This window comes from Nicotiana tabacum, chromosome 23 (assembly GCF_000715075.1).
Source record: "Nicotiana tabacum cultivar K326 chromosome 23, ASM71507v2, whole genome shotgun sequence".
In the NCBI taxonomy this organism is placed as follows: Eukaryota; Viridiplantae; Streptophyta; class Magnoliopsida; order Solanales; family Solanaceae; genus Nicotiana; species Nicotiana tabacum.
Window position 1 is genome coordinate 60,243,397 of NC_134102.1, and position 11,650 is coordinate 60,255,046.

The window sequence follows — 11,650 nt, forward strand, 5'->3', positions numbered from 1 at the left end:
TATCAAGTGGCTTGATGCAGGGGTTGTGTACCCTATTTCGGATAGTTCATGGACTTCACCGGTACACTGTGTGCCGAAGAAGGGGGTATGACTGTGGTCACAAATGAGAAAAATGAATTGATCCCCACTCGTACTATCACCAGATGGAGGGTATGTATGGACTACAGAAAGCTGAACAAAGTGACCTGCAAAGACCACTTTCCATTGCCCTTTCTTGATCAAACATTTGACAGACTTGCCGGACGTGCCTTCTATTGGGATGGGTACTCAGGGTACAACCAGATTCTCATTGCACCGAAAGACCGAGAGAAAACCACCTTCACATGTCCGTATGGAACATTTGCATTCTCATGGATGCCATTTGGTTTGTGTAATGCACCGGCTACCTTTCAGCGGTGTATGATGGCAATATTTACAGATATGGTGGAGGACTTCCTCGAAGTGTTCATGGATGATTTTAGTGTTGTGGGGGACTCATTTGAAGAATGCTTGGATAATCTTGACAAAGTATTGGCCCGATGTGAAGAGACCAACCTAGTGCTTAATTGGGAAAAATGCCTCTTTATGGTCGAGGAGGGCATTGTCCTCGGCCATAAGATCTCAAAGAACGGTATTGAAGTGGAAAACGCAAAGATTGAAGTTATTTCAAAACTCCCTCCTCCTACTTCCGTCAAGGGAGTTAGGAGCTTTCTTGGGCACGCAGGGTTCTACTGAAGGTTCATCAAGGATTTCTCAAAAGTGGTGAACCCCTTGTGCAACCTGCGAGAAAAGGATGCAATGTTTGTGTTCAATGAAGATTGCATGAAAGCTTTTGAGATTCTCAGGTATAAATTGACAACCACTCCCATCATTACCGCACCCAATTGGAGCTTACCATTTGAGCTCATGTGTGATGCTAGTGACATTGCGGTAGGAGCGGTTTTGGGGCAAAGGGTCAACAAGATATTTCATCCGGTCTATTATGCAAGAAAAATGATGAATGACGCCCAAGTCAATTATACGGTGATCGAGAAAGAGTTATTAGCCATTGTCTTCGCCATGGAAAAGTTCAGGCCATATCTCATGGGTTCCAAAGTGATTGTGCACACCGATCACACGGCACTCCGTTACTTGATAACCAAAAAGGACTCGAAGGCTAGGTTGATGAGATGGGTTCTTCTACTTCAAGAGTTTGACCTTGAAATCATTGACAGAAAAGGAAGTGATAATCAAGTGGCGGACCACTTGTCCCGCTTAGAAGAGGAGGGGAGGCCTCACGATGGCCTCAAAATTAATGATTCATTCCCGGATGAACAACTCCTCTCCGTGTCTTTGAATAGTATGCCTTGGTTCGCCGATGTGGCTAACTTTTTTGTGACCGGCATTGTCCCGAGTGAGCTCTCTTCTAACCAAAGGAAGAAACTCAAATGGGATAGCTTGGATTATTATTGGGACGAGCCCTATCTTTTCAAGATTTGCAATGATGGTGTGATCCGGAGATGTGTCCCGGAAGAGGAGCAAATGAATATTCTTGATGCTTGCCATTCCTCACCTTACGGTGGTCATCATGGTGGGGCGATAACTGCTTCAAAGGTTCGTAGCTGTGGATTTTATTGGCCTACCCTGTATAAAGATGCAAGTGAGCTTGTTAAGAGGTGTGATGAATGCCAAAGAGCTGGTGGAATTTCCAAGAAGGATGAAATGCCTCTCACTACTATTCTTGAGATCGATATTTTTGACGTGTGGGGCATAGACTTCATGGGGCCTTTTGTGAGTTCGTGCGGTAACACTTACATTCTGGTTGCTGTTGATTATGTTTCCAAGTGGGATGAAGCTGTAGCTTTGCCCAACAATGAGGCACGGAGTGTGGTGGCGTTCTTAAAGAAAAATATTTTCATAAGGTTTGGCACTCCTAGGGCGATCATTAGTGATGGGGGTTCTCATTTCTGCAACAAGGCCTTCGACACTTTATTTTCCAAGTATGGTGTCAATCATAAGGTGTCAACCCCTTATCATCCCCAGGCTAGTAGACAAGTTGAGGTCTCCAACAGGGAGATAAAGAGCATATTATCAAAAACTGTCAATGCAATCCAGACGGATTGGTCAAGGAAACTTGACGATGCTTTGTGGGCTTATAGAACCGCATATAAGACTCTAATTGGTATGTCTCCATACCGATTGGTATTTGGGAAAGTATGCCATCTTCCGGTTGAGTTAGAGCACAAGGCCATGTGGGAGCTCAAGAAGTTAAACCTTGAATGGGATGTAGCAGCCAATCTCCGGGTAGAGCAACTCAATGAACTTGATGAATTCCGGTTTCATGCCTATTCCAGCTCGTCCTTGTATAAGGACAAGATGAAGTACTTACATGACAAATATGTCCGAAATAAAGAATTCAAAGAGGGTGACTTGGTTCTTCTATTCAACTCTCGGTTACGACTGTTTCCGGGAAAGCTCAAGTCAAAATGGAGTGGCCCTTTTGAGGTGGTGCACGTGACTCCGTTTGGTGCTCTTGACTTTAAAAATAAAATGGTGAAATCTTCAGAGTTAATGGGCACCGAGTGAAGCATTACCTCGGCATGTTTGATGACAGCCATGTGGTTGCCTTGATCTATTTCCAATGATGTTTGTAACATGCGTCATGCCGCGACATTAAATCAGCCGCTTCTTGGGAGGCAACCCATGTGTTTTTCTTTCTTTTTTGATTTTCTTCATAGATCATGCTTTATTTTGAACTAACTGGTTGTGAGCTTTGTGTAGGAATTGTTTATGCAGTACAGGACTGTTGCTGGAAAAATTTCCCTAAGTGTGGGGAATTACGCGGACCGCGCTCAAAATTTCGCGGTCAGCGAGGGCTTTTTGCGGGGGCGCAAATTGTCAGCGGACGCGGACTTGAAAAGTTCAGAATATCAACTCTCTAAATTTGTATTCGCATCTGCGTGCGTAATTTTGCGGTCCGCATTGATCTTACGCGACCGCGCCCGTTAATCCGCTCTCAACGGACCTGTTTTTGAAAAGGCTCTTCGAAAGGTAAAAAGCGTGGACCGCGGTGGAATTCCGCGGACCGCGCTCAGGTAAGTCGGTGGGACCTCTGGGGTTGGTATAAATAGGAAATCCTTAGGACTTATACACTTTTTGAACCTCACACTCTCACCAAAATAGACCACTGTTCATATTCCCCTTCTTACACTTTCAATTTCATATCTCATTAATCAAGAAGCAATTTCCTACTACAAATCCACATTTGGTATGCTCAAATCTTTATATTAATTTCATCTTTTGATTTTCTTTTCTTCTAGTTTTACTTTTTCTCTTTTAGGGTTTAACACATGTCATGATTTCAAAATGATGCTTGATTGATGCTAAAATTGCATGTGGATAATGTTTAATGTCTAATGGGGGATATGGTTGTTCACTATGACTGTTAATTGCCTACAAGTTTGCACTAAGTAAAACCCTAAGTCTTAAATAATTCATCAGTGCCAGTATGATTTGAATTTTGCGGACCGCGCACTACAAGAAATATGGCTTTTAACGACCACTTCTTAACGAAGGCAAATGAATCCAGACGTTATAATTATAGTTGCAACAAACAGAATTTTTTTCGGTTGTTAATTCCACTTTTTAGCGCAATAGTAACGAAGGGGTATATTTTGGTATTTAAAAGCATAGAATTCGGCCGCTAAAAGCTAAACACATTAAAACAAAAAAGGAAAAGAAAAAAAGACTCGTGCATTTTCGCACTTTATTCCTCCACCTGCCCAACCCAGGAGAAGAATTAAAAAAAGAGAAAACTTACCCCCCTCGATCTCCCTTTTTCTGGGGATGAGAAGAACCCCCTCGATATCCCTTTCAAGCCATCAATATTCCCTTGAACTTGATCGTTACAAGTAATTCTTCAATAGTTTTATATTTCTTTTTTTTTTCCTCTGAAATTTTCGTTTTTCTGAGTTGATTTTGCCCTTTTTTTAGGATTGGGTTTGACATGTTAGGGATTGGTCTTTATTGCTTCAATTATTTTTAAATTTTGAACTTATTAATTCTATGATGATTAGGGATCGTGAAAGCTTGAATCTTTTGGTTTCTCTTAAATTCAGTTAATACGTCGAAGAGGAGAAGAGTGAAAAAAAGTATTTTCGATTAGATTGGTTATGTATATTAATAATGAAGCTGTGACCCAAATTGAAAGTTTTGGTGTTCTAAATTTTGTTTAAATTTGATCTTTGGGAACTGTTTGAGCAACTTTGGGGGAAAGTTTTAGAAAAAAATATTTTTTAGCTTGCAAAGAGAAACTGTTTATTCATAGTTGTAGTGTTTTGAAGATTTGTAAGTTTTGTGATAGACAAGGAACACTTGTCTGAGTAACACCTGCAAATTACTTCTGAAATAAAGAATTGCCGGAACTTGAAAAAATGTGAACAAACATTGATCCAAATTCCAAAGTGATATCCCTTGTTTATTGTTACTACAAAAAACACTTTTACCGGCAATTATATAGTGGCCATAACGGTATTGCCGCTAAATCATTTGATAATTGCAAGCATTACCGGCCATTAATCATCAGTAGCTTGAATAAAATGGACCTGAATAGAAGTGTTAATGGATATAGAGGACTCATACAACCGATTCTAACTTACTTGAGATTGAGGGTTCGCATTTCTCCGTCTTTTTGTTTTGCTTGATATTTTATTTTACTCGACAGGAAGGTAGTGTAGGAGGTTGTAGCTCAAGTTGACAAGCTCAGACCTAGAAGGCAAAGGTAGTTCCAACGAGGGGAATCGAAGTTGTGACCTTTCAGTTAACATGCCAGTTGCACTACCAATTATGCCGGGGTTGCCCCCTCTTCCTCTACATTTTTGCTACTCTAGTTTTAGTTTAAATTTTTTCTGGGGGGTGGGAAGTGAGGTGATTGGTGATTCACTCTTTTGCACTGCTCTGTTTCTAATTTGTACTAATATACATTGGGTTTTTGACATCGGCTAATGATATCTCTAGGGGAGCTTTGTTGGAAGAGATTGAGACATTGGTCCATAGACACCCAAGCAAGCTCTCTGTAGATTCTCCCCTATCCACTATATTTTCTAACTTTTTTCTTGGAAAACTAAAATGCATCACCTCTAAACATCACATCTTCATTCTTGTTTATGCAGATCGAGACATTTACTAGTCAAAACAGAGGGTATCGTGCATAGACGACTGTAGTTACTTATTGCCAGAATAGTAAAGACTACGTTGACAAGTCAAAGCTCAGAATCCTTATTGTAAGTTTACTTTCTCTGATCCATTATTTACTTCGTCATGTTTAGTAAAATGAAAATATATGGTATAATATCTCTCCTGGACACTGCTTAAGACAATTTCCTTGTAAAGATGGTATCCTTGTGAGGAAAAAGAAGAGAGGGGAAATAGATGGTTTCTACTTTCTAGTGTATTTTCTACAAAAGACTTTGGTTTAGTCTTTAGAGCTAGAAAATTCAGATTGGTCATTGCTGGTATTTTTGACTGTTAAATTGCTTGTATTCCAGAGTTTTGGGCAGCACGGGAGGGAGCTCATAACTACATAGCTTGCATTGCGGATTCTTTCCATTTTAAGTGAAGAGGAATTCTTATCCAGTACATACCCACTTAATTTGAATAACACGCTTGATAAGCTTGTCATAAAGGTGAAATTTCAATTTTCTCGGAGTTAAATAATGTGGTAAATCGAATGCATATTTATAATCTATATTGAAGTTGTAATGATCAGAATATTGAACCCTTTAAGTTGAACAAGATCTCTATTTTCCTTCATCCCCTTTTCAAATTGTTACTTAATCTTGAGGTTCTTTCATTGTGAAACCTGCTGATGTTGCTGTGATTTGTGCCCCTCCGCCCCCAATTTACTGAAGCATTTTGGCTAGGAAATTCTCAACTACCTTTACTGAATATTCCGATCAATGATTTCTTATCGGCAAAGACAGATTGACCTTTCACACAGGCTCGTAGAGAAAGCTTGTTATAGCATCATTGATTTTCCTATTTTGCCCAACACCGGTAAATATCTTTCTAAAATTAATTTACTGCAGATTGATGGGTGTAAGAGGAATCTAGGTGAAACTTGGTAAAGAAATACATGGTCAGATTCTGAAGAAAGATATATCATATGCACATTTTGTTTCTTAAGAACTTGTGAAGATGTATGGAAATTGTGGTGCACTTAAGCCACGTCTCCTCATTCTCCTCATAGTACTGATCACCAAGTTGATGCTTATTTAGTTATTTCCAAGGTATTTATAACTGTCTCCCTTTTTAGTTGCCAATGATTTACAACCTATTTGAATCCTTTTTCAGCCTACAAGGAAGCTGCACTAGGAAATATACCAACTGCTGCTTATTATGAAACTGACATCAAACCTTGAGATATTATCTTTTTCATTTCTCCCCATTGTTTGCCCTCAAATCTTAAGAGGCTTCTGCATCTTCCTGGTTTCCTCCTAAACCGAACTAACATCACATGTAACTCCGTAGTGTTTCTGCCAATTACTAATTTGTTTTTAATGTTTGTTACTCTGGAACTAGTATATCCTTAGATAAGTGATAAAAATGGTAGTTTTTCTTATGTTCACATCCGGTGTCTTTTATCTTTGTGACTGGTGAAACTGGAATTGTAAAGTACTTTGGTTTTGGCTTTCTCTATAAAGAAGGTTATTTGCAAGTGTGGATTATTTGGCTACTTTCCATTACATCCAATCTATAGTTACTTTCATAGAAGTTGAGCTAAATTACATATGTCTTGTCTAAGATCTAAAGGTACAAACAAACTTATTCATGGTGTAGCTTTTTCACTTTATTATCTCGCCAAGTTGATGCTATACAATAGGCTTATTGTACCTTTGTTCCTAATATGGATACATGTGGGTGTCTATATGCTTTTCAAGAATTTGAAGTCCTTTTATTAATTTTTTTTATATTGTTCTTTTTACAGATCATGAATTATGTCTGAAGAACTCGTCTTGGGAGTAAGTGCTGAGCAAGTATAAGCAATTGAAATGTTAAAAGAACAAGTTGAAGAATTAGAGAAAGCTACTGTTGTATTAGTATTTGTTTAGAAATGTTCCCATTTGTACATGCCACAATTCTATCTCTTTATTAGGCATTTATTGGAAGATTGTTATGCTTCTATATTTGTAATTGACCATAAAATTTTATGATTATTAATTGTTTTATATATTTTGGATGTATTTAAAATTCAATGAATTGGTTGTAATTTCGGCTGTTCATGCAAGATTGTGACAATTAGTCCATGAAAAACTTCATTGCTAACATCACTTTTAACGTAGGGATTTGTTGTAGTAATAAAAGGGTTTTATATACCAGATTAACAATTAACGAAGGAAAATTTGGTCGTTAAAATGAGGCATAATGACCGGATTTTATATCGTCGCTAAAGACTCTTCAACGTCCAGATCGAAATTCGATCGTAAACTTTTAATGTCGGGGGCATCAACGACCGGTGCGACCAAATGTTTTACGGACGTTATTGGTTAATAGAGACCGGATCAGTACTTTTAACGACCATAATTCCCTTGCTAAAGACCTATTTTCTTGTAGTGGTGGTTCAAAATTACGCGGTCCGCGTTCATGCTTTTGTGCGAACTGGGTAGGCTTATATGTTCGCGGACGCGGTGATTTTTCGGTGGTCAACGATTGACTTTACGCGGTTGCGTCCATAATTTTGCGGACTGCGTTCATGAGCTTCAGAGAATTAACAAATTGATTCTGCGGCCGCATTCATTCTTACGCGGTCCACGTCTGTTATTTCGCGGCCGCGCCCATTATTTTGCTGTCAGCGAAAACCAATGTTCAGAGAGTTGGTAGTCTGGTATCAACTCTTTCGCGGCCGCACTCCTTTTTACGCGGACCGCATTGACCCTTCTGCGGCTGCGCTCTTTTTTATGCTGTAAGCGGACCCCTGCTTTGAGAAACAATGTGATCATTTCATCGGCTTTTCTTTGCTGATTTATTGAACCACAATACTAATGAGCTTTCACTGATTGTGTATGCAGATAATGGTGCGATCTCGTAGAGGTCCTGAGAAATCACATGGGAGGGGAGAATCCTCTCGAGGTCAGGGCAGAGGGAAACAGTCTGCACCCTTAGCACCTAAAAGGGTCATTGGCAAGAAGCAAACCCTCCGAAGACCCACTCCCGACTCTTCTGAGACTAGTGAATATGTCCTCTCCCGGGAGATTTCTGAAGGGGAAGCTACACAACCCCAACAAGTGGCTCAATCACAGCCCTACCGCCTCGTTAATGAATCTACCTCCTAGTCTTGGTCGTCTGATGGCTCAGGAGGAGATAGTGAGACTTTCACACCACCTGCCCTACCTGCTGCAACTCCGGCCTCAACAGCGGCTCCAATTAATATTGATGATAAAGAGGATGTCCCGGATGATGGGAGAGGTGGTGATACCCGGGTTGGAGGTTTGATTAGATCAAGTAAGCCAGCAGTGTGGCAAGATAGGTTCGTGAGTGAGAAGGCCTACCACAAATTTTGGGAATGGTGGCAACAAAGGCCGCTCACCCTTGAGCGACATTTCATAGAAAGAGACCTTCTCCCTCACAACCCGAACGTGAAGAGACAATTTGATGAAAGAGTGGGGTGGAAATGCTTCACTAGCAAGTTCCCAGAAGCAAATTTGTGGACGAATCCCTATACTTGGAGAAGGTGGCATTAAATGAGGTAGCCCGTCTATGGATTGCAGAGGTGATAGCCATCCCTGGGACAACACTGGCTTGGCTTACACCGGGAGTCTCAATTGCCAGAAACACCCTTAGCTTTAAAGCCAAAGGGTGGTGCACCATCATCTGTAGCCGCCTTGATCCGTGCCAGCATGACAGTGACATTCCACTCTCCCGGGCGATCCTCATAGCGTCCATCATGGCGGGGTACCCAATAAAAGTGGTGAACCTCATGGCCCAGAACATATCTAAGGCAACCGGGAAGGAGGAAAGTTCCTACCCTTACCCCAATTTTATCACTATGTACCTAAAGGACCATGGGGTTGAGGGGAGACACTTTGACACAAAGGTGAAGCCGAAAAGGCCCTTCTCTTGGTACATCCTTCAGGGAGAAGACAACCCAAAGTCCAAAGGCAAAGCCACTACCTCCACTGGCCAGTCTGAAGAGCCAAGGGTAGTGGCCACTGGTTCCGAGCCTTCCACAGCGGAGGGTTCTTCGGCTGCTATGCCACCTCCCTCATCCGGGCCATCTGTCACAGCCCCATTATCTGTTCCCTCATCTTCTGCATATCCTCAAACTTCACTGCGGGTCTCTCAGACGCTATCTAGTGTCAACAACTAGTTGCAGGCAGCTACATTAAAGCTGTCTGTCTTATCCAAAGCAGTCGCAGCACAGGCAGCCCCAGCACAGCTTCAGGTACCTCCATCAGTGGAGGATTCATTGAAGGAGCTTCTGGAAAACCAGAATAAGCTCCTGGACAACCAAAAGAAAATCCTGGAGACATTAGATACTCATGGGAAGATGATCATAGAGCTGGGAAAGCACGTTAAAAAGATGAAGAAGACTCAAGCTTCAAAAGAGTCAGTAGAGCTGCTGAAGAAGGAGGTAGAGAAGTTCACTTCTACCGGAGATATTCCACTGGACCTGCTTATAGAGGAGACTGCCCCTGCAGCACAGATAACACAGGCATCAGAGCAGGAGGCTGACACAGAGCCGGTGAGAGGATTTGTGGTGCCCCAGTCAGAGGACCTGGAGATACCGTTGGAGGACCCAGAGGGAGTTGATGATCCTATGCAGTACGAGGTCCCCATTAGTAAGCCTGATTCCATGCAGACATAGACCACATAGGGAGTTTTCTTTACTCTCTATCCCTCCCCTGATCTTATTTTTACTTTTAGCATTGAGGACAATGCTAACTTCTATTTGGGGGGGTGGTCTTATTTTGATTTGATGACTTTGATGACTGGCATGTAATAATTATGATACTATTTTTCTTTATTTTTACTTATCGTTATTTTCATTTTCGTTATTTTTCACTTTTGGTATGTATATAACTTTACCATTCCATGTATATGTGTATCCGGCCATTTCATGGGCCATCCTGGCCACGTGTTCATTATTCCTGGTATCATCCTCCTCCCTTGATAACCCAGGATTGTCGGCTATGACCAGAGCATGTTTAGTCGGGTTTTCTCTAGCTGATATGTTTCCTTTTGATCTTAGATTGTACGGTGGTTCTGCCAGTTTCGGTCGACATAAACCAACTTTCTTTTTATTTTGGGGGTAATAATGAAGCAACAAAAAAAATAAGAAGAAAGAAAAAGAAAAAGAAATGGGAGTCTGTTTCTTCATTTATATAAGCAGGAAATCACACAGAGCATTTAATTCACGCATTAAGGCTAGCGCATTTCTTAGATATCGTGGGGTCCTCTCATTGCCGGAGGTAGGCCTAAATAGTAGATATTTGACAAACATTTATACTTGACACATTTCGATCAGAAGCAAGTTTGTTTTCATTGATAATTTGGACTGATATAAGGGGAATAAGGGTACAAAACGGGAAAGAAGGGGAAATAAACCAACTCTATTAACCATCCCCGGAGTCGTTTCCCATCTCCTACTTCTTCTTATGGATCTTCTTCCGGATTCCAATCCAAAGAAGGAAAACAAGGTGGTTGATATGTTGTACTTCCTCTCTTAGGGACGCCATTTCTTAGGCCATCCTGGCCACGTGTTCATTATTCCTGGTATCGTCCTTCTCCCTTGATCACCCACGGTTGTCGGCTATGACCAGAGCATATTCAGTCGGGTTTTCTGTAGCTGATATGTTTTCTTTTGATCATAGATTGTACGATGGTTCTGCCAGTTTCGGTCGACACAAACCAACTTTCTTTTTATTTTGGGGGTAATAATGAAGCAACAGAAAAAATAAGAAGAAAGAAAAAGAAAAAGAAATGGGAGTCTGTTTCTTCATTTATATAAGCAGGAAATCACACAGAGAATTTAATTCACGCATTAAGGCTAGCATATTTATTTGATATCGTGGGGTCCTCTCATTGCTGGAGGTAGGCCTAAATAGTAGATATTTGACAAACATTTAGACTTGACACATTTCGATCCGAAGCAAGTTTGTTTTCATTGATAATTTGGACTGATATAAGGGGAATAAGGGTACAAAGTGGGAAAGAAGGGGAAATAAACCAACTTTATTAACCATCCCTGGAGTCGTTTCCCATCTCCTACTTCTTCTTATGGATCTTCTTCCGGATTTTAATCCAAAGAAGGAAAACAAGGTGGTTGATATGTTGTACTTCCACTCTTAGGGACGCCATTTCTTGGGCCATCCTGGCCACTTATTCATTATTCCTGGTATCGTCCTTCTCCCTTGATCACCCAGGGTTGTCGGCTATGACCAGAGCATGTTCAGTCGAGTTTTCTGTAGCTGACATGTTTCCTTTTGATCATAGATTGTACGGTGGTTCTGCCAATTTCAATCGACACAAACCAACTTTCTTTTTATTTTGGGGGTAATAATGAAGCAACAGAAAAAATAAGAAGAAAGAAAAAGAAAAAGAAATGGGACTCTGTTTCTTCATTTATATAAGCAGGAAATCACACAGAGTATTTAATTCACGCATTAAGGCTAGCGCATTTCTTAGATATCGTGGG

At 40.8% G+C, this 11,650-nt stretch overlaps 1 long non-coding RNA gene across 7 annotated transcripts; it reads left to right on the top strand.

The window, feature by feature from the left end:
* Positions 1-3,667: 3,667 nt before the first annotated feature.
* Positions 3,668-7,199, top strand: LOC107826659 (uncharacterized). Of its 7 annotated transcripts, XR_012705949.1 has the most exons (6): positions 3,668-3,869; positions 4,682-4,811; positions 4,975-5,032; positions 5,130-5,240; positions 5,505-5,642; positions 6,944-7,199. It is a non-coding gene; the product is annotated as an uncharacterized LOC107826659 (long non-coding RNA). The 7 variants fall into 7 exon arrangements; XR_012705944.1 differs by adding an exon at positions 6,045-6,474 and having other exon boundaries at positions 4,682-5,240; XR_012705946.1 differs by adding an exon at positions 6,045-6,245 and having other exon boundaries at positions 4,682-5,240.
* The last annotated feature ends 4,451 nt before the right edge of the window (positions 7,200-11,650 follow it).